The 24,102-nt window shown below is 40.1% G+C and overlaps 1 protein-coding gene and 3 non-coding genes across 4 annotated transcripts in view; 3 read left to right on the top strand and 1 right to left on the bottom strand.

The window, feature by feature from the left end:
• LOC8036266 (gonadotropin-releasing hormone receptor) overlaps nt 1-24,102 on the bottom strand; it is a 510,658-nt gene that overhangs the window by 33,821 nt on the left and 452,735 nt on the right. The gene's annotated exons all lie outside the window — the stretch shown is intronic.
• Trnap-ugg lies at nt 2,368-2,439 on the top strand. The gene has a single exon. It is a non-coding gene; the product is annotated as a tRNA-Pro (tRNA).
• Nucleotides 4,727-4,798, top strand: Trnap-ugg. The gene has a single exon. It is a non-coding gene; the product is annotated as a tRNA-Pro (tRNA).
• Trnap-ugg lies at nt 7,581-7,652 on the top strand. The gene has a single exon. It is a non-coding gene; the product is annotated as a tRNA-Pro (tRNA).

A 24,102-nucleotide genomic window follows, 5' to 3' on the forward strand; every position in this document is an offset into this window, starting at 1 on the left:
CTATTTTACCATATGGGGACTGTTCTTGATTCGAACCTAATTCTTGCCAAGGGTACTAATATTCGACTAAAGAAATTACTGTAAACGACTTAATTTTCGAGGGCTCGAAGTTTCGCGAATCAGTTAAAAGTTGAGCATTCTGAATTATTCGCAGCTTTTAATGTTCGCGAATCGGAAAATTAGAACCCTCGGTGAACCGTGAATTGAGGTGACCATGGATTCCGGCTTACTGTCATTTTATTTCAATTATTTTAAATACTTATATTTTTAATAAAATATAGGCTCTGATCAGGTGCCAACCATTGCATTCGAGTTTTTTTACTGATACATTGTTGCTCAGAGAAACAGACTCTCAATATAGCTTCCAAAATGTCAAAAGTTTGCTCGAATTGTTCGCGAGACCTGTTTTTTGCGAATCGTAGGCGATTCGCTGAATTCGCGAAAATTAGGTCTTCGATAAAATTGAGAAGCTCACAGTTTTCGAATGCTCGAATATTAGGAATTCGAATGTCAAATCGAATTATTCGGAAAATTATTATTTGGTTCGAATTCGAAACTAGAATAAGCGCACACCCCTAATTTGCAGTCGTCCTCACTGACATCCACGCTGAATCTGTGCATTTTGCCACTAAGATTAAATCGTATAAAATCTAATAAATCAACCAGCATTTTTTTAGACAAAAAATATTTCGCGGATAATTTTAAGTTGTTTATTAATTCTCTTTACGAGGGTATTCAATAAGCGCTGTTTCTAGAGTGCCGCTGGACGGCATTCCTGCAGACCGTTTAACTGTCATCTCAAAGCTATAAAGAGACTGTAGGGGGGAGAGGCGGCCGCCATGGCGTTCCTGAATGTAGAGCTTACCACCTCCGTTGACTCAAATTACTTAACTTTTTTCTTGTCTACAAGTTTTGTCTACGTGCTATGCACTATGGAACACAGTGAAGTGGCGCGAGCGGAAAGATAAGAGCCAAGATTTTCAACTCAAATCCCACTGTTTTTGCAATGCGTGTTTCATGAGCCACGCGCCGTTAAATCGCTTTAAGGTTGGTTCGCACAATTGCTTCGGCTGCTTCCATAGAAAACCGATCCGACAGCAGCGACAGAGACACTAGGAAAACCCCGGCGCACCATTCCTTTGTAAAGCAAATTTTTTCCTCGCTTTTCACGCTGCATATATGGAGAACCTATCCGATGACTCTGTCGTTGCTGCCGCGTCTGTCACTTTGAAACCTGGTTCAGACAGTTGCTTTGGTTATGTTTAGAACTACCTGAACGACAGGAACGACAAATTCACCGGGATAACCGTTTGCCGCCAAGAATCTGACAAGCAACGCGAGAGTAGCTTCGTGAAGCAATGTTGATTCCGAGGAATGTTAGTGTCCCGCTTAGAAAATCTTATAGGGTCGCTTCGTATTTAATGAGCATTGCGCAAAACTAAGGCAGTATAAACAAAGGGAAAGTTACCACACAGGTCACAAAATGTGCTTCACATTCATAGCAAAATTTTCAAAAGTGCTGAATCAATAGTTAAATTTCTGTTTTTTAAGATATATTAACGGGAAGAATCAGATGGACGAAATGCATAAAATTATCAGCGGAGTCATAATATTAAACATTTCGCTATCAATATTTTTAACTACTTGAACAAAAAAAAAACTGCTCGCTCATTTTTGCAAATACAACCCGTGAATGGCGATAAAAATTTAAGAAAAAACGCAATCTTAATCTTTTTTACGACACGTGTACTATTAAAAAAAACAGTGTTTTTTGTTTGTTTTTACCGCAAAAATAAACTACACATCCCGCCGAACGCTCACTCTGCACTCAGTTCTAGCGCTACTTGTATGGGCTCTATATTAAAGTTTCAGAGCTTACCTGAATCAAAAAAACATAGGTGATCCTCGCAAACTTTCAATGGGAAAATGTGCCACGTGCCCGGTAGTTGACCATTTTCATTTTCAGATTAAAAACTGCCGAAAGTTTTTCATAAGTTTAAAATCAGAAAACGGCAAGCTCTGAAACTGGTATTTGGTACGGACTGCTAACGCTACAATTAGGCGGAGAATGAGCGTTCGACGGTTGGTAGTTTTAATTATGCGATAAAAAAGAAACACTGCAGTTTTTTTTTATTTATCGGGGACTGGCGGCACTCAACATTGAGACACCTCAGAGGTCGCAATAGGATTGCATCAACTTTGAACGCCTGTAAAACGGGTATCAATGAAACATGCTCCGGCGAGGTGAGCGAGGTCAAAGCGATGTAGCGACACAGGTTCTCCGGTTTCTGCCGACAGAGACAAGAAACCAGTTTAAAGATGAGTTTCCGACGTTGTGCACAACAAGTGTGTCTCAATTGCTCAGCTGGCTCGTTGGTCTAGGGGTATGATTCTCGCTTTGGGTGCGAGAGGTCCCGGGTTCAAATCCCGGACGGGCCCATATGCTTTTGCCGTTTAGATATTTTTTTAGAACCCAGAATGATCTATTCCACTTATCAGGCTATCACTAGCTATCACGATATTGGTCGACAGTGCATTCCCTATATCCGGATAGAACAGTCGCGCACAGTGCATTCCCTATATCCGGATAGAACAGTCGCGCACAGTGCATTCCCGAGATCCTGCCTTTTTTTTTTTTTTTTTTTTTTTTTGTTTCTGCGCGTGATTGCTTTAGTCAATGGCAAGAAACAACTCAAAAAAAGAGCGACGTGACGATTTGATTTCTGCGCTTCTTGATTGCAATCATCAGATCACAGAGTCAGCTGTGGCCCAACTCACTATGAAACAGAGCACAAGTTGCCATGGTGGTTATTCACATAACGTGTTTTAAGAAAAACAGAGATCGTAGGGATGACGTTTTAGGCTTAAATTGTTTTTCATTCAGATTCGGAAGACTGAATTATTATTCTAGATCAATGGACTTTAGTACAGTTTTGGAGTTAACTAGCTTTCGGAACCTCGGTATGTTTGTAACAAAGTAGCCGCCCTGTATTGTGCAACATGAGCACTATGAGAGCCGGAGAGACTGAAAAGTTATCAAATTCACTACTCTCGGAAAAGTTAAGATACTATAAATAAATAAAAGAGTATCTGGATACGCCAAATCGATAAGTAATAATTAAAAAAAGAAATACAGATTAGAAGACGATGCAAACAGTGCAAACAGCAGCCAAGACCGCCAAACCGGGACGCCTGTCCCCCAATATCGCGATAGACTGACAAATAGATAATTTGGGTACTAAAAAAAAGAAACAAAAAAATGCCTAAATTTAAAATGGCAAAAGCAATTGGGCTCGTCCGGGATTTGAACCGCTCGCACCAAAAGCGATAATCATACTCCTAGACCAACGAGCCAACTTAGCAATCTCAGGGCAATTACTGTGCGCAACGGCGGAAGCGTATCTTTGAGCTGGAAGCGGAAGCGTATCATCGAGCAGGCTTTAGATCTCGGACGGCGGGCCTATGTCTCTTTGATATCGCTTACCTAGCCGGAGCCGTTTCAATACGCACCACATTACTGGTTTTCAACCTTGCTCCGATGCTATTGCCACCTCTCGGTTGTTTCAGTGTTGTGTACCAAAAGTCCCAAAGGAAAAAAACAAAGTAGTGTTGTTTTTTTTTATTGCAAAATGGCTACTACCCATCGTCGAAGGCTCATTCTCCGTCGAGTTCGCACCAAATGCCAGTTTCGGAGCTTGCCGTGATCTGATTCAAAAGTAATCAGAAACTTTTTTCAATTTTTATTTAGAAAATAGTGACTGACGAATAATAGGAATACATGAGGTTGAATGGGGGCGACAGGTACCAGGAATGTCCCCCATTTTCTTATTGAAAGTTTCCAAATATCAATTTTTACTTTTGAAGTCGGTAGGCTCTGAACTTTTGACATCTGATCTGTACCTGTACGCTGAATTTCAGCAAATAGTGAGCGTTCGGCGATGCCCAGTTTAATTTGGCAATTAAAAAAAATGGAAAAAAATTTGCCTTTTAAGAACACACGTTGTAAATTTAATAATATTGTGAGTTTTCCGGTTATCGCCATTTACAGAAACTGATGTTGCAAAATGAGCAAGCAGTTATTTTGCTTCAAGCAGTATATTACTGATAACAAAAAGGTTGAATATCATGACTCTGCTGATCATTTAATCCATTTTGTCCAGCTTCCTGATTCTTCGCGTCAATCCCAGCTCCGTCCCCTTTGCTCACTTTGCCCATGTAGGCCCCACTTCATGTGCTACATGGGTACATATATAATTTGTTTTTCTAACACAATTAAGGAGGACAACACGTGCGGGATAAAAGTACGTGGTGGTTTTGGGCTGTGATGCTCAATGCTCGAAATGTAGTAGTGATACATTACATTTATACATTTACTTTTCAATTGAAAATTGCAAATTACTTTCATGATGTTCATTTTGCAGTACAAATCGCTAGCAGAAAATTTTAAAATCGAGTAAAATAATTATCATTGATAACTGTCGCCAGAGAACAAACCTTTATTGCGCTTCGAAAATGTGCCAAACGTCCAGGTGGATTTAACTTTCGCCCAGCTAATGCTTGAGAGTGTAAACGGTGATAAAGGCATCGCGTAATAAATTGCATCAAGTTGAGAAGAGAGCAGTATTCGAGGCGCTACGGGAACATCGCCCGACAAGATGCCTGACAAACCAGTTCTGTCACTACGGCCGTCGTGTCCGAGATGCACGTAGTGTAAGATACCCACGTCGGCTCGTTGGTCTAGGGGTATGATTCTCGCTTTGGGTGCGAGAGGTCCCGGGTTCAAATCCCGGACGGGCCCGTGTGCTTTTGCCACTGGATCTAAATTTTTGTAGTACCCTATATGACCTACCCCACTTGTCAGGCTATCATGATATTGGTGGACAGGCATCCCGCTTCGGGCAGTGTCGGCTGCTGTTTGCATCATCGTTTATTCAGTGTCTTTTTTTTAATTTTGGTTTTCAATTTGGCGTATCCAAATGCTCATTTATTTATTTCTAGAATCAACCTTTTCGGAATATTATGAATCTTGTAACTTTTAATACATCTGACTGTTATTGGGCTCATGTTACATGATACAGTGGGAAACTTCTTTACGAATTTACCGAAGTTCCGAGGAAAAGTTACCTCGAAAATTGTACTGACCTTGATTAATGTCGATCAGAGGCCTCAAACTCATACAAGTCCTCAGGCGAATGATCTTTTATTGTTACAAAGATTATTGGCCAAACCCAGACTTTCTCCTTTTTATTTTGTCGTTGTGACCTCGAAATTCTGAGTTTTTTTATGGATAAATCTGAATTCACACAAAATTTACCGGCGAGAGTTTTGAGAAATTTTTTTTTTCGAATTCATTTGTAAACATGGAATTCTAGGTATGGCTCGCGCCCCGAGGAGGTGCACTAGCTCATTCTCTCGAATACCATACGCAACGTATGCGTTCGTAGCACAGGAAATAGGTATTTTTCGGTGAGGGGATAAGCGCTTGAAAGGCGCTTGGTTCTGTCGGAGTACAGTCATTTCCAAAATATATACAATCAACAAAACGGCGACATAATGATAAGGTGCCTCATTGCGGCAAATGTGAGCTATGTTTAAAACAAGAGATCCCTTCATTATTATTCATACAACGTGAAAATTGTATATCTGCAATTAACCGTCAATGGCGCTGTCATAACACTGTGCAGTTGTGTGGCCCACTACGATAATTATGTCGCTTCTTCAAAACATTTAGCACAGCGACGACAGGTTGTGCAGCCGCAGGAGCTGGTCATTTTATTGACAGATTTAGCTTAGGATTCATTTGAGGTCATTCCAATTTCGCTTAGAAGGGTACGTCGTTCTCGAATATAGGACTGAGTTGTTCGTCAGCGCTGCGAGTCTGTTTCCTTGTTGTGTGACTGTGATAGTGACTGTTCATCCGCGCTGTTCCATCTAAGCATGAATCACCAACTAGCCCAAGCATCCACATTATTAAGCTCGAATAATCCACTGGCAGTGAGGCTTGTGCGTTTTTATTGTTTTTTTTTTTTTTTTACATTGCAATAAAATACAACCTTCAGTAAGTGAAACAAAAACACTCGCAGTGAGATCACTGTACTTCAGATGACAATGCTCGATTTTGCGTGCTCTTGTTTGCACGCGACCAACGACGACCCTTTGATTACCAAGAGCATCAATTCGAGGGTGCGCCTACCATCTGCCATCAAAGCGGCGCGTGTCACACCACGTGTAGCCAACAGTTCGTATAATGACACGGCGGGAGACAGGCATTAATCTTGTTAGAGAAGTATTACCAAGTTCCGCCAAAAGGTTCCGCAGGCTAGTGAAGGCACGCGCTCCTCTGCTCCTCTTTATTTTGACGATAACTGTAGATTTTGGGGGCAGAAACCCAGCAGGACTTTAACGCCAAATACAACAAAAAAAAAAAAAACGCAAAGAGCGCAATAATGAAAACAACAAAATTGATAAAACATAGACACCCTATCGCAAAAAGAAAAAAAAAAACAAATGAAGAAAGAACTCACATGTACCTGTGCGATTTATATTTCGTAATACCGTATGAAAAAAAAGTGAAAAACACGTGACAAATAAACGTTTTAAATGAAGAACGCGCTGGTCAATTTGACGTTTGGCCATGGTTGTCTGCCACCTTTCTTTTATTATGTTTCAACTAGCGATACATTAACTAAATGGATGATGCACACACTACAGACAACAATTCGTGTATTTTATGTGCATAATACGCGCAAAGCTAAAGAAGATTGTCTTTATTCAGTTAGAATTGTAAAATCTGGATACAAAAAAAAAATTAAATTTGTTTTATATACCATTTTGTAAGCCATTATTGGTCGTGCGTGTGCATACTATTTTTCCACGGGGTGCGGTGCCGTCGGTGCTGAGAACTCCGATTGCAAACCGAAACTTAAAAACCCGTCGAAGTTGTGCGGTTTTTCATAAAGCCATAGAATACCGCGTGTGCCTTCTATCTTTCTGCAATTTGTTGGTTTAGTATTTTTCCATGATGCTCACCAAGATTCTAATTGAAACCATGCACTTAAACTTAATATTAAAAAAAATTAATTACGCGAAAATGATTAACAACTTAATTATTTCGAACTTTAATCGTTTTCCTAAATAGGCCCTTGCCTCAAACTAAAACGACACAAGCCTTTCCTTGGTACGATGCGTAGTTTTCGCAATATCGAATTTGTCCACATTTCGTGAAACACCCTCTCTCTCTCTCTCTCTCTCTATCTATCTATCTATCTATCTATCTATTTATATATATATATATATATACCAACCTTTAAAAACATAACTTTCTTTCGGAAGCCTAATCCTGGCAGACGACGATTCGCTACGAAGTCTAGCTTTTTCAGGGAATTTAAAGAAGACTTTTAGCGAAGCATCCGCTGACACTTCACACTCAACGGAAGTTCCTCGTCAAGTCTTTGCTATCAGGTTCAACTATCTTTGTGTTTTAAAGGTCAGCAGTTTATGGCGCAACCGAAACTGTCCATATCTCTGTCGTAAAAGGAGGAAATCTCTCATTGCCGAGATCCGTCTAAACTAACTGTCGTGGCTCGTTGGTCTAGGGGTATGATTCTCGCTTTGGGTGCGAGAGGTCCCGGGTTCAAATCCCGGACGGGCCCATCAATTTTATGTCGAGGTTTTTATTTTTTTTTCCTCGTTGCCATTTTTTAGTATATTGAGCGCTCTAAAAAGGAAATTTGATGAGCCAAGGCCTGATATTATTATAGCCGAATATAACCTCCATCGAGTTACAAGCAAAGCGTGTATGATCTAATATTTTATTTTTATTGAACACTTCTTGATGAACCGCAATATAAATAGATTTAATGGCATTTATCGGCTTCTTCATCGAATTTTTATACACACTTCTAGACGTTGACCACTAGGTTATGACTTACTACATTGTTGTTTTGACGAAAAAACGGTTGAACTAATTTTGATAGTATATTTTCAGTTTGATCAGCATGCACTGTTGACGTACTTATTTATAGAACAAAAGTGTAGATAAATTTGTTTATTTGTGACAGATAAAAATGTTCACAGCGCCTGAAAGCTGAACAATGAGGTCATGGAAAATACCGTAAAAACCATCACTGGGGCCGCATATAGCGCTTTCAATGAAACAAATTATTCGACTTTAGAGTAAAAAAGTGCTCTCATAGTTTGTCCGGTGTTGTCCTCTTCCGCCAAATTAAAATTTCTTCAGATGAACTCCGATTCAATGTCTAAAATCACGAGTAATAAAAATATGAATTAAAATAGTGGTGGATTTTAGGCGACATATCCTATTGAGCATCAATATACAATTCTATCGATGCGCAGAGTGTGTTATTAAAACTTGGGATTCCTGCTCCTCTTCCTGGCTTCTCCTCATTCGCTGCTACAAGTGGAGCGCTCCGAGAACGTCATCCGGTCTCGCTACTTTCTTTAAGACTTCACTTTCTCATTCCGTCTTTCTGAGTTGCAGATAGATATAACAGTAAAGTACGAGAACTAGACACAGCTTTCTAAAGGATGCCGCGAAGTTACATACGCCCATTCGTTTTTTTTCTCTCAGTTAGCTTGCATGGGATACCGACTCTGTGGCCAGGTTCTGATGCTCGTTCGATGGCTTTTTCGCGGCTAACACTAAGGTCACTGCAAAATATCATATTTGTTAACGTGTAGCCAGTAACCTAACGAACAGCTAGCTGTACAGTGCGAGTACACCACGATGACTGAGCAAACACGACGTTGACAAACGAACAGCAGCAGATATACGTTAGAAGTGGAGCGATTCGGGCTGTCCACCGAGGCGCTTAACTGCGGGGAGGGAGATGCCGTCCAAAATCTGTTTTAAGATGCTGGACTTCTTGTAGACCTGTTGAAAAATGCGAGATGGGAAGATCTTGCTTTGTTTCCAGTGGCTTCCCAGAGGAGGAAAGGTGGGGGTTTGTGTTTCTCAGATTTTTAAAATGTGATATTTCACCGAAGTGTTAGCAATATGGGATGTGCTTCTACATTGATTGAAAAATTGCGTCTGACCGCTTCATGAAATGGTCCACATTGACTATGGTTACTATCATTTGGCCATATGAACGGCAACGAATAAACGAAAATCACTAAATCGTAGAAAAAAAAAAACACCCCGCTTTTTTCTTTTTTTTAAGAGTCGAGCGAATATATTGGGAGCATGCTACCATACAGAATTTGAAAATGGATCGTTGTTAAAACCGGACACCAAGCTAAATTGCAGAAGTGAGTGGAGTTAGTTGTAATTAGCAGAGTGTAGTCTGCTTTACGTAGCAATGGAGAAAAACACCGTGCCATCAATGCAGGACAGAGCTTTTTTATATTTCCTGCTAATTTCAACTTCCCTGCAACTACCTTTTTTATATATATAAAAAAAAAAACATTATAATTAGAAGGACCAAAGATGCGCACGCGTTCTTACTTGCCGGGTATACAAGGAGCTTTTGGTTGTTTCCAATTTGCACAAAAACGCCGACGTAATCTTGAATGCCTAATTATTTACGAACTTTTGCGAAATATTAAAAGCTAGATTTAGGTCGCAGCCTCACGCCGGCAGAGGGTAACTTTTTCTTAATGCGTATATCCAAAATAACGCAGTTGAAAAATGTATAATATGCGGATGAATGCAATGAATTCTACAATCAACATTGTAAAACACGTACATTCAAAATAAAATACGTCGAGATTTCAACTTGACAACCTCTCCATTTCTTGAAAGATTGCGAGTTTCTCTAAGATTATATAGTCCCTGCTCCCACGGTCAGCCGATGCTTACACGCTTATCAGTGTAAGGGGTAAAGTACATCTAAAAGGTACTTGAAGTAAAATGCAAGGTGAATGAGAGGTTATGTAGTTCAATTAATAAGTACACGCGGGTGCAATGTAATTGAAGTAAAGTACAATTAATTCAATGGACTTTCAAAGTAAAGTACAAGTATTTTTTAACAAAACCTTTTAGGGTGTCCTTTTAATCCCTTATACAGTGTGTTTTTTTTTTTAAACTGGTATACCTTGCCCCGGGGTAATCGTGGTGCATCGGATATTTTCAAACATTTCGGCGAATAATGCATAAAGTCAAGTGGCTTCAATATTGACAAGGTATCATTATGTGATACACATTTAATGAGATCAAATTTTTGGGAATGTACTTCGAAATCGAAACTTATATTTTCCTGGAAAAGTACCGAAATATTTTAAGTAAAGTTCAAGTACATACTCAGAGAATGTAGTTCAAGTAAGGTAAACTTGTTGTAATTCTCCTTAAAGTAGTACGTTAAGTACAGTGTACTTCAAGTACTTCCCAACACTGACGCTCATCTCCCTTTCCGTTCTGCGGGTTTGAATTTAACGAAAGCCAGCCTGGATGAAACAACGACATATTTAAGCCAGTTTGAAAGGAATTATTGCTAAAGCTTGCCTTCGCGTGCAGTCGCTCGCACATAACGCGTTTTATAAGAGCCGGCCTGGTAAAAGATTTAGCTTAGGGAGTCTTTCATTTCAACGCTTACAATACCTGTAAAGGGATTTCATTCAGCGAGTCTTCAATAGGATGCTGTTTCCATAAGGCCGGTCTATAGCTTAATCAAATATTTAGAGATTAAGGAAACGCATTTTCGATGAAAGGTTTCGTCATAGGATACCTTTACCTGTCGACTGTTGTGAAGAACAGGAAACAACTTAGGCAACAGGTTGTGGAGAGCTTGCTAGATGGTGATCTAAAAAAAGATGACATTAAAGTATCTAAACATGACATTAAAGTATCTAAATATGACAAAAATCGAGAACGCGAATTGTAGTAGATTTTGAATGACACGCAACAGGTTTGAAGATATTTTCTTGTATCTTCGTGCGAACAAATTTAACTTGTGGTTGATCACCCGCCGTGTCGAAAGTCTAGCTTGTAATTTGTTTCTTTTGGAGTAAGGGAAGAACCCGCTTGCAATCGCCCACTTAACACACTAATGATATACTTGGGCCAGAAAAAAACTTTTAATGAAAGAGGTTTTGCCTGAAAGTTGCTTAAGACATAACGATGCTTTTGAGGCTGACTTTGAATGTGGCGCGTTCTTTTGCGCTCCTTTCCATTGCGACACAGTGAGTGATCCTTTGTTGCCGTAGGAACGGGTAGCAGTATCCCGTTGTGGCCAGTCGCAAGCGGCCGCAGTAAACGGGGCTCAAGACGTGAATGTCTAATATTCCCTTTAGTATCAAAAAAAGGCTAAGCGTGCATGTTACACCAGGGCTTACGCTTTTTTTTTTCCCGCCACCGGGTTATGAAAAAGGCCGAAATGGAAAAAATATATTGTTGCGATTGGTTTGAAAACAGCCTAAAGCATCTTTAAAGCTAATTTGCTTTGAACCGTTTCAAGACAAGATAGAGTTTAAGAAGGACTTGTAGCATATAATTGACCTGAATCTCGGAATGCTTACCTGCGCTTTTTTTTATTCCGAATGTCTTTTTTTTTTTTTTTTTTTCTTGTCTTCGCTCTGCTGAATTAAGTAGCGTTTCGCAACTGAAAAAAAAAAAGAAGAAAACCTGCTCTTTAGAAAGCGCACGTCGTTACCTTGTCCGCAATTTACGAGGGAGCTTTGACAAAGTTGGTGTGCCGTGGTATGGCGTAACTGCAGTAGAGGCGAAGCATGCTCAGAGATAACGATTGCGCGCGCGTACGCAACCATCAGCGAGAAGGGCGTGAGGCTAAATGTCGTAATGATCTTCTCCCGTATAAACAACAATTTCTCGGGTAGTCTTTTCAGTACCGAACGTTGACATGATCCTAAAGATACACTCATTTGTGGTTTACCATAGAAGGTTGCGGTCGTGCGCAGCAAGCAGTACACAAAGCTGTCGCAGACCTTCGCAATGAATGCACATGTGATGAAAGAATGAGCGAGTCGGCTGTAGCGAGCAATTAAAAAACTCTGGATCTCTTAAGGAAAACATTTTAGTGGCGAGAAAAAAGACCGTGGTCCGTGCACGTGTAGTTCTGCGCACCATGTTCGCTTCAACATTAAAACTGTGGTGTAACAGCTGGTGGGGAAAAAAAGTTAAATATCTCGCTTCTCTTTGTTTTCTTTATGAACGTTTTGGGTGAAACAGAGGATAATGTCTTCAGTTTCGTTACATATGTCTGTCCACGTCTGTGTTACAGGAAGCAATAGTTTCATTTATAATACGACGGACCCAGTTTTTGACTGTTTGTTTAATTTATTTGGATCGCTTTCGTCAGTTTCTTTAAGGTGGCGACAACAAAAGGGCGTCGTAGACTGAGAATGCCTCTGCCACCTCCCGGCCTCATCACTTTTTCTCAGATAATGTAGGTAAAAAATAATAAAAAAAACCTTCTTACTATTGCAAAAAGAAGAAAAAATAGCACGCGGCAAATTTAGGAAAGGCGCTAAAATATGTAAAATATAATTTACATTTTAGTAGTAGAACATTATCATAAAAAAAGAAAGTCAAATTTATTTAATGTTTTATGCAAATAATTTGCGATTACACAAGCTTCTAAAAATATATTAAAAGGAACGAATGTTTGAACAAAAAGAAATCCTCGCGCATTCGAAGTGCTTCTATGTATTTTGTTTCAACCTAAAGCTTTCAACATCTAAATATTTTAAAGAGATGAGGGACACATCTGGATCAATGCTGTGAATCCGCGATTAAAAATATCAGAAACTCAGAAGGTACTGGGCCTATAAGTGCGACACAAAAAGCGGCAATTAGTAAACGGGGCAAGCTGGTTTGTGACAAAAGAGTTAATATTAACGTTGAGAGCAGAAATTCTACAGGTCTGGTATTAGGCAAACAATGCATATAAAATAAGTCAAAACAGAGAAAAACGACAAAAGACCAGTAAAAGGAAACACACAGACACAGCGCTGTTTTAACCCATGCAATATGATCATCAACCATCTCGCCCAACTTTACACCCTAATGCGTATAATTTTTGAATACACGCGAACGAGACAACCCGTGTCATCGTGTTCTATCACATGGAAAATCAGTAATGCTATCAATACTTTTGCCTAACATAAAAGAAACACAAAATATAAAATGGTTATGATATGGCTATTTTTCAAGTAACCTCGTATTACCATCTGTACATCACATGTCATGTTAAAAAAATTAGGTGTACTGAATTTTGTATTTCACCATCGCTGTACATTCTTGCATAAAAAGTGGAAGCGTTCAAGAGTTGTAGTTTGGTTTCATAGCTGTGTACTTAAATCAAGGAATGAGATATAGCTGAAAACATTAACGACCTTTGCAACCGAAGGCCCATCTCATGCCGCGTTCCTGTAGGAAGCAGGGTGCGTGAGGCAAAATTAATGAAAAAGTAAAAATTTCAAAAGTAGCCACGGCGGTATCAAAACCACAATACTCGTTTTTTTAGAGTACACAGCAAGCATGTCTTGCATCACGGCTGCTTAGTCTAGGGGTACGTGTCTCGCTTCAGGTACGAGAAGTCCCAAGTTCAAACCCCGGACGGGCGAACTGTATATTCATTTTTTTTTAATTTTTTGAGCATTACTTGTATTGTACTCAATTATTTAATTTTTGTCGCAATTTAGGCCAGACTTCTCACAAAGATATAGAATATGCGCCAAGAAATCGTCTAAAGGAGACCGCGATGTGCCTCTAACTGAACCACGTGATGCTTTGGATGTGTGCTCACAAGACACAAAAGTGCTATCTAAGGTAGAAATCGTCGTGCTGAAGGTGCAGCGCAGCTTCTACCGAAAATCAAAACTTGCAGCAGACTTTAGTTTGCTAGTGTTTATTAGATATAATTTGGAACTGTTGTACTAAGTGCAGTCGAAGGGACGAAAGATCTCTCTTTCTCTCTCACACTCTCTCTTTCTTTCTTGCTTTCTCTCTGTCCATTTATCCCTCCCTCCTCCCCTTCCCTTACACCCTCCCTCCCACTTTTCCCCTCCTCCTCCTTATCTATCTCCACCTCCTCCTCCTCTTCCTTCTCTACCCAGTCACACACACACACAAAAAAAAAACGAAGCAGATAGAGAAGAGGAGTTATAATTTTCCTCAGTGCGGCTCTTCAAGGAAGTGAACCACTCCATTTCAAAACGACAAGAAAGAGAGCGAGGTAGAAAGAGGATATCATCTAAAAGAAACAAAATAAAACAATCGTGGGCGTAAGAGAACTTCGTTACAGGCTTTAAAGACATGAATATTATATGCGGGGAGCATACCTTTTAGGATTGAAGAAAGAATAAACGAGACAAGGACGACACAATAACATCTATGAAAGATGTGGTGAGTCGTCCTTGCATATATGTTTATTCTTTCTTCAATCCTGACGCACACCAACACGCTCTTCGTCCGTCAAAAGACTACATTTGGGCAGAATTCTGCTGCTTACATGAAAAATGTAATCGATTACAATTACAAATTACCGAGCCTCAAATGTAATGGATTACCGTTACAAATTACTTTTGCTTAAAAGTAACCGATTACTTTACTCGTTACGTTACACACAACTTTCACGTTACTTTTTCCGTACACCAATTCAGAAAACAATGGAAACATTTTTTTTATATTTTTCAGAAATGTTCTGCAACACTACTTTTAATTTCTTATACGCACTTATTATGGTAGTCCTTGTAAAAATAAAATATTGAATGTAAGCGAAAGAGTGTAGGTGCACTTCGTTGATCTGTAAGCTGGTAAGGTATTGAAAGCTGCAACCACACTCGACATCCCGCTAGCTTACGGCCTCCGGAAATGATACCTGGAATTGTGCAGACAAAGCTAGCGGTGCGCATGCTCAGTAGCAGCGTCTGCATCCGCTACGAGATTCGGGCAAAAGAAGCGATCTGCGAAAGCTCCCTTTTGACTCGGGTGTTTTGCCTGTTATTCACAAGAAAGAAAAAAACTTGGTTTTAACGTCACAATGTATAGCCAATGCAGGATCCAGGTGTCCCAGCTTACCTCGATGTGTTTCCGTAGGTTAGTTTGTTGTTCTTGCTGATGACAATGTGTGTTTTTTGGCAAGGAACGTATGCACTGAAGCTCTAGGTTTCCGTTCTCTTTAATGCCCTGAATTTTGAACATATCATTAAGAGATGGCCACGGAGACGACGGACACTCCATGACCGAAAACTCGACCAGTCAGAGAAAAAGTGTCGATCACGGGTTATCGCACGTTCATCGGTTCTCCCTTTTATGCATATATTCGCGGAAGCCAAGGGAGTGGAGGGCTTAGAGAGCGAGAGATGCCGTGGCCATCTGTCTCACAAAATAATAGAGGATCAGACCACTTTTACACGTTCTCTCTATCTCTGTCAGCACTCCTTAGATGGCCGTAGGTTAGTTTGTGCAATAGTTTTGCTTAAAATTTCCGAAAACGATTAGCAATGTTTACGCATGATCAAGTCCGACTTAAGATATATTAATAATTTAGTTAATTTGTTACACTTCCTCGTGAGGTGCCATCAACTCGTTCTCGATTTCCGTGTATGCGCGTAGCAGTCAAACTACGGTCGCACTTTTGTCGTGATTTCTGCGAATAATTCTAAAAAGTTGAACTTAGGCTAACTAGAACCTTGGTAGGGTTCAGAAGATCCCTACTTGTCGCAAGCCATACCAGAATTGTTCGGTGCTCGCAGCATACACACCTGCGTCCGGCAGATGGAGGGCGCATTACAGACATAATAATATAAATTTTTGCACTTGGAAAGATATGCTGGCGAGAGCAGAAAGAGCGAGGGCCCATGCCGAAAACCTGCAACATCGAAAAGAAAAAAGGATAGAGAGACAGAGAGAGGAAAAGAGAAAGAGGACAGAGAAAAACGTACTTATCGCAGTTTTAATGCTTTTTCATGGCATTAAACGACATTAAAGAAAGCCTACACAAAAAAAAAAAAAGATGTTTTTCCACATTTTATGTTTTCAAGGCTTCGCTGGAATCTCAATTCAATCATCGGAGCAGCAGGGCTTCCAAATTCTCGAAATTTCCAGTAAAACTTTCGGAAGAGTTCGTTACTCTCATTTTGTAACAACAGTATCGCCGAAAGCAATAGTAATGACATTACGGACTACATTTCTAGCACGGTGTGAATGAAAAAAAATCCTATGCTCGTAAAACTAAAAAAAAAGCAAAATTTTAAGCATGATTGAAATTTAGGAACTGCTTTCTCAGGCACTGCTCTGAAACCTATTCTTCCCCCAGCATCCCGCTCAAGTCAGTTAAGATTATTATTGGTGCGGCGCGGAACAGCTGCATAAGATGGGACAAATGTTTCCGTTGGACCGTCGGTTTGCAGAAGTCTAGGAAAGTTTTAGATAAGAGGCTGGATTCGGGACTGCTCGCAGTGGAAGGGCTGGAACATATATAAGAGTATATAGGTGCGAAAATACGCAATCAATAAAGCTCACATAAATTGAGAAATTCAGAAATTAAAACTAGAGCAAAAGATCGAGACAAAAATGACGTGAATGAACGAACATACCTCATTTTTAATTGCAAAATGTTGACAATTATGACATTAAAAATTAATTGCAACCAAGAGAACTAACCAGGCTTCAAAAAAATGCGCACAGGAACTCTGGCAAGTTCACACAGGGCAGATGTGTAGCGTGAATGGTAGATCTGAGTGTTGCAATATCCAAGAGTTATGATACACGACACTAGGCACAATATTCATGAGAGCGGAAAGGAATTTTATCATAGTTATGAAGACGCGATGCAGGAAACTACCGTGTTTTCCGGGCTATAGTCTGCGGACTATGCATGCTTAAAAGTTGAAATTTTAAGCAGTGCAGACAATCTACGCGTTCAGACTAACAGGAATTTTGTTTTTCAAGATCGTTCATTCTGACCAGACTCGACGGATCTTCTGAATGAATAAAGGAGTATGTTAATGATTATTTATGTATAATACAAGGTTTTTCGCGAGCCAAAAAAAGCGGACATTTGTCAAGGTGGTGCCGTGTATGAAAAGATTTTCGTGTCGACTGAGCACCAAATGCGGACTATGCACGACTTGTGGACTATAGCCCGGAAAATACGGAAGAAATAGTAATGCGGGTGTTGACAAGGTACACAATACATACTACTGCGAGAGAACCCGCGTTTTATTTCAGTTTTTTCTCATATTTTTTTATACCTTCGTCCGCGCTTTTATCGCGCATTGCGGCGCCGTTTTCTTTTCACGTTACTTTTTGTTCTTGAGGCAGTTGTTTGCGGGCCGGGCGTCGCTGGAAAGACCGCAATCATAAGCGGGTCGGCAGGAATGCCTCCGCAGACCGAATCTGGCCCGCGGGCCTTGGTTTGGAGACCCCTGGTCTAAGGCTATAGTTCTCGCTTGGACTGCGATGGCTTTGGGGTGAAAATCTCCCACTAGACCCTAATTCGTGTTTGTCTTATAGTATCTAGCTTTCTGAGTTGGAGACAGTACAGAAAACTGCAAAGTTGTCTGAAGCCCAATTATTCTCACAGAAAGCATCCTCTGACACTCGATAGAGCCGGTTAGAATGACTGTGTGATCTGATGGCGACTATCGATGTAGGAGAGTATCTTGGAGATCCATTTCATATAGAATACAGTCTATAAATCTTGGAGCATAAGACATTGGCTTCATACCTACTGAACGTGCGACGCTGGGGTAGCCGCAACTCACGGAGGACCAGTGTCCCTACAAAGCTCTTCTCTGAGAACCGGGGCATTTGGACTTGGACAAACATGTTCACAATTGAAAAAATATAATGTAACGCCTTCCAATGTAACGCCGCCCCCCCCCCCCCCCCCCCAAAGAAAAAAAAAGACATGCACACAAAAGAAAAAAAAAAGAAAAAAAAAGAAAAGCTTTATTTTGCTTGATACTTTTCAAGTTCGAGCGACTGGCAAACGTAGAGAAGCCAGAAGACATACTTGATGTACAAATAAAAAAAAAAAAAAAACTAAAAAAAAAAACGATGCTGAACTGTGTACGAATTAAACAAACCAAGAAGTTTTTTTGTTTTTTTTGTATTTTAGTTTGTGAGGATTAATTGGTGGAAAAAACAGGATCTATTTATACGAGGTATGCAACAAGAAACGTTGCCAGTTCCTCGAACTTTGCTGGGATCAGTTCTAAATTGTTGCTTTGACTCTAGTCTATCAAGGCCAAATAGAGCGCGAGGTGGGATGAGAACGTTCGTGTTACGTGCGTTTTTTATAGAATAAAGAAACAAATGTCCGTCATTACTCACCACCACCATCAGTAGGGAAAAAGAAACCTAACAAAACCGGTTTAGTATCGTAAAAAACAAGAAACAAATACACACTACAATTATGATCATGATAGCATGTATCGTTTTCGTTAATAACCTCCCATAACAATATGGATATCACAAACTCAATCAGTAACAAAACTATTCTTCGAGCGGCAGCTACGTATCTATATTAAAAGTTTAAGAAAAAATGATTTCCACGCGCCATCAAAACTAAAGAAAAAGCTCTATTTTGTTGTACACGGAGGGCTAATGATATCTATAATCATTCGCTTTTCATATAAAAACGTAATACAAAGTTATCGGATTGTTGTGATTAGGGGCGAACGATTCTTACGACGCGGCGGTTTAAAAAAAAGAGAATCGAGAAAGGAGACGAAATATCTGTTTATGGTGTTGGAGCAATGTCCACCAAGAAATAAACTACACGTGTAAATAGGAGGTTCTATGCAATATTGTCAGTAAATTGCTCCAAAAACAAATTATGAAGAATCGCGGGAAATAATTCGTGTCACCAGAAAAGGCTGTTCTTATTGTGTCGCCGGATAATCTAGGATACTTGCCGCTCAAACAAACGACGGACATTGCTTGACGACACCTTCGCTTTTTTTCGAGACGCAACAGTCGCTGTTCTGGCGATACGTTCGCAAAGAACGCAGCCTTGCTCAATTAGTCTATTTTTCGAAACCTGCTTATGGCGTCCCTATTGACACAGTTACCGTCGGAGTATTACATAACTCTTGGTTAACTAAAACGACGCCTAAGAGCAAACGTTTTCATAACTTAAATACTCGATTCAAGTTTCTGCATCTTAAATACCTTTGGGAGCAACTTGGTATCTTGCAACCACTTTGAAAAGTCCCTAACTTACATATTTTTCACAAGTAACTTGTACTCACTTCATAGTTGTAAGTTACTTCCACCTTTTCTTTTCAAACGAAGGCCGAAAAAAAAACAACGAACAATTCAGTTCCTTAGTTTGGCAGCGGGAGACCGGAGAGCTCCTGCTACAGCTTCGGGAGCTTCATGGTGTGCGGGCGTGGCACGAGTGCGCGTGAATATTCCTTGGAATAAAAGTACTCTAGATTCTGTTAGTTCCACTAGCGACTGTGACCTAGATTCAGCTCAGGAGACATTGCTTCTGTGTCCATGATGACTTATATTTCGGCCCCAAGTTAGCACAAAGAAGCGTGTCCTCTCTCCTTCGTACTGGCGTTTTTTTTTCATTCCAGCCAAGATTCAAGCCAGCCAAGGCGCTCCTGGGTGAAGGGTGGGGGCGGAGAGCGACTCTTCAGCGTCGGCAGTAATGTGTTCAAAAAGAACAGGGGCAGGCTGTCCAACGAAAACTTAAAGAAGCATCTGTTTTTTCGACTGAATCGACCTTTTCGGTAAAGGCTTTTTTTTATATTTCCTTTTATTTTCGAACAGATGTGTGACTCTGATTTATATAACAGTTTGTAACTTGACAGTATCTTGGAAGTAACGAGTTAATTTTATGAGTCCTAAGTAGTCTACTCAGATATTTTTCAAATTCAGATATTTAACACTCTATTCAGTAATTCAAATACATTTTTGAGTATCTTGTACAAGTCTGTCTAAGAGCCGCACTCCTACATGAACAACATCTACTTCACGGCGTCTGCTTAAGAGCCGCACTCCTACATGAACGACATCTACTTCACGACATTTACGTATCTCTGAACTTTTAATGCGCTTCATTGATTTAGAATACTGATTATAGCCCGTTGCAACTCAGGAGGGTAAAACGAGGGTAAGACGGGCCGGGAAGGCCGAAGCAGACGGAACGCTGGAGAAGAGAGGGGGAGTCTTCCTTCTCTCTTTAGCAATCCTTCTGCTTCCTCCACCCGGCCCGTCTTACACTCGCCCTACGCTCTTGAGTTGCAACGGTCTATAGGAGTACCCAGTCAGTAGGCCCCAGACTTTCCGGTTTTAACCGAAAGTAATCGATAACCGACCGTCCGTGTAAAAAATACAAATCAGCTCAAAAAGAAACAAAAATAAAAAAAAAAAAAAACGTTTGTGTCGAAAATTTGAAATTAGTTAAAGCCGAAAAGCAGCGATTTCTGAATATTTCTGCTCGAACTAAGATTGCGTCCGACCTCAACAAATCTCCGAAATACACCTATAGTTGAAAAAAAAAAAAAACAAAAAAAAACGAACGAAACTCAAAAAAATATCCGCCTATTTCATTTATAAATGAACACCGGAAAATATACCGTCGTAGTCTTCTAGAATACACTCAAAACATTGATGCTATGTATTTATAGCATCACCATCATCATATATACTTGAGAGCGCCTCCAAAATTACGCAGAATAATTTAATTAGTCTTAATTCGCGAGACTTAACGCTAATTACGCATTTTCTTTACTTTATCGCTTGCGTCATTATTCTGATTAGATTAATCGTCGCTTTTAAAACCCCTTACAGAGTACCTCTTCAACAAGGCAAAAGCGAAAACTTAAAGCCCATATTCGTTTCAACAGCAGCTTTTAATCACTCAGTACTTTCTTTTGAAACCAGGACCTGAAACGCTCCTCCCATATACAAAGTCCCCGGATATGATTCACATTTTTTTTCCGCTTCTAATATTTGCTTTACACCGTACGCGCACACTATAAACTGACAAAATTTTAATTTTGCAATTTTACGCTAATTTATGAATTTTTGAAACTGAGAATTTATAAACCTGTTCAATACTTAAATCAAACGTTCTTCATAGATTCTAAATATGCAGACGACTAAATAACTTTAACAACTGCCGAGTCATAAAACGGTTCTTTATGTACAACGGGAGCGCAACGAGATATCAGAAATAAGAACAGCTAGAATAGCTATCAAGTTCTGTTTAACTAAAAGAAAGTTATCTATGGAATAGTGCAATTGCTATGGACTCGCTCGCATAACTTCAGCGCCGATGAAAGCAATGTCTGCTCACTCTGCAATTTCTCTAAGTGCTTACAAATCTGTTTTCGATTTTTGTTTCGCTCAGAAAAAAACAACAACACAACATAGTACCCCCTCATGTGAGCTTTTTCCAAACCAAATATTCAAAGACTGATTACAAAGCTACAATAACTTCTCGCAAATCAAGAAAAATGTAAAGAATCATATCCTTCGAAAAACTTATTCTAGCAGTCTCGTAGCACAACATATACGTTGGTTCTTTTTTGTGCTTTTGGATAGCGGACGGCGGCTAAACTGCCGCAGCAATTATTCATTTCACTTTCGTCTCTTGATATTTCCACAAGGAAGCACCGTTCCTGCACGTTTGAGCGAGAATCAATATGGTCTCCTGGCTTAAACAAAAAAAAGATTTAGCCAAATCCCAAATTCTGTCTGCAGACGACTCAGTGCTGTTTGTCGATTACTATCCGGTGACGGCGGAAGCAATTTGCTGGATATTGATTTAGGGTACGTCAATGGGTTCTCGCGTTGTGAGTCACGTTATTCTGGTTACGGAACATCCCACTAAAATGAATCTGCGAGCACTTCTTTTTTCTTTTTGGCTGATAGGATAACCAGACTTCCCCGTTAATGCCTTTGTGCGGCACACTATATAAATCACGTCACAAGAGTGTCGCGCGCTTGAGGAAAGTTTCTTCTTTTGTTCCTCATGAAAAGAACAGTTTTTTTTTACGAAGATTAGTACTCATTCTGAGAAACTGAATGCCGCCAACTAAACGTACAAAGAAAATAACGTCCGCGGTGTGTGACGCACAGGCGCTGCTTTGTTTTCTTTGCCGACGTCAAAGGGACTCCGGAAGCAATCACGATCCAAAAGTCAGTCGGGCACACGAACGTGCAGACGGCGCTAGGAGATGCGGGAACCATAACAAAATATATATTCAGAAAAGGACGACGAAGTTTCTTGTTGCGCTTTTTCTGCCTCTTCCTTCTGCTTCTACTCGTCCTTCCCACTATGTGTACCTAATAAGTTCAAGACACTAGTGTTCTAATTTTGGGTTTGAATGAACCTACGTTCTTCTGATCATCCTGGAAACTTCTATTCAAAAACTTTTTAAGTGACGAAAAGTATAAAACCGATGCCTGTTATAAGCTCTGAGGATTAAAACATGACCGTTGGTGACTGGGTCGCGCCTCTTAAAAGGCAATACCCGCGTTCCCATACCTTCAGGTACCATACTCTTGCCAAGAGTGCAAGTTCATCTCCCGGAGTTTTGTACCCAGCTGCTTGGACTCCTGAACCGCCACTACAAAAATCTCCCGTGACAGAGAGTGAACTTAGCAGCGTCAAATTACAGTTAAAAAGCCCCCCAAAAAAAAAAAAAATACATGCTTTTTTTACACAGTCTCCCGGGGCACACGTGTCAAAAAAAAAAAAAAAAAATAGAGCAATATTGACGCAAGAGATTTATTTGAAATCCTGCGCGCGGAATTCATGACGTCATGGGTCATTCCGGGATGACCATCTCGGTCGTGAGGGCGAAGCCGATCCAACTCTCCTTCACGCGCCCGAAATGCCGAGAGAGGGAACAAGTGAAAGGATGTGACTGCCGACTAAATGGCGTCTCGCGCCGTCAATATTGCCCTACGTTGTTTTTTTCGCATAAAATAATATTTTTTACACGCGTGTCCCAACCTGACTGTTAAAATATGTTTTTTATATATTTTTTTTATTTTCAGAGGCTTTAAAAAATATGCCTGCAGCCATTTCAAAAACGACAGATCCATTTAAAATAATCAGGAGCTTTTGTTCAAAGCTGTGAAATAAGTACTGCAACATGGCGGAACCACCAGGACCGAAAACATACACTTGTATAACCATGTAGAATTCACTAGAGAACTAAATCTCACAGACATTATGGGCTTGTATTCTTCAAACGCTTTAATCGAAAAGAACGGTAAGTTTTTACACTCCTCCTCACATATAATTAGGGTTCCGCGTTTTCGGTTTCTATTTTTTCAAAATTCGGCGTACTTTTTTCGGTGTTTATTTTAAAATTCAATTTTCGTTTTTTTTCGGCGTATATTTATGCCCACCAAAATTTATCGTCTTTTTTCGGTGTATATAAAATAAACACCAACGGACACCGGATCAGATAATCCTTGTAGCTCTGATATTTTTGATCACTCAAATAATAACGGCACAGATATATTGAAAAAGAAATGGACACTTTATTTGGCAAATATGTGCAACTCTAAAGAATCAATAAAAAAAAACAGAAGTAAAAACAAGTCAGATATGAAGCCTGTGAACAAAAAACATGGAACTTCACCTTCTGTATATCAGGATTACGTGATCTTATTACAGTACACACGCACGTACTTTCCCAGGTTCTCCTCGTTGATCCGCACTCTTTCTTTCCTGTTAATATGACACCGAGCTTCGAGAATGCCCTCTCAACGCTAACACTGGACACTGGCAGGCTGAGGAGATGAAGCGCTGCCCGAGTCAAAATCGGCCAATCAACCAATTGTGAGCACCAAAAGAGACACGGTGCGGCGTTTTGAAGCACAACACAACATGCAGAGCTTGCATCAAGTCAGTCTTCCTTACAACGAGTTTGAAAACACGCCCGTACATGGCGAAGTCATGGGGCATTTCGGACTTTACGTTCCGATCGATGATGCGCACAATAAACCAAAACGTCGTGATGGCATCCGTGTGTCCCATACATTCGGACAGGTTTCGATAGACACTGTCGTTCCACTTTTTCGCCACGGCTCTGCGGTACGACTGGAAGGTCAAAGTGACAGTCTCCGCTTAAAACTGATTTTCAGAAAATGGATTCGACGTACTTTTATCGGTTTTTATCGATTTAAATCGAAAATGCCGA

The sequence above is a fragment of the Ixodes scapularis genome, unplaced genomic scaffold (genome assembly GCF_016920785.2).
Source record: "Ixodes scapularis isolate PalLabHiFi unplaced genomic scaffold, ASM1692078v2 PGA_scaffold1__304_contigs__length_218370807, whole genome shotgun sequence".
NCBI lineage: Eukaryota > Metazoa > Arthropoda > Arachnida > Ixodida > Ixodidae > Ixodes > Ixodes scapularis.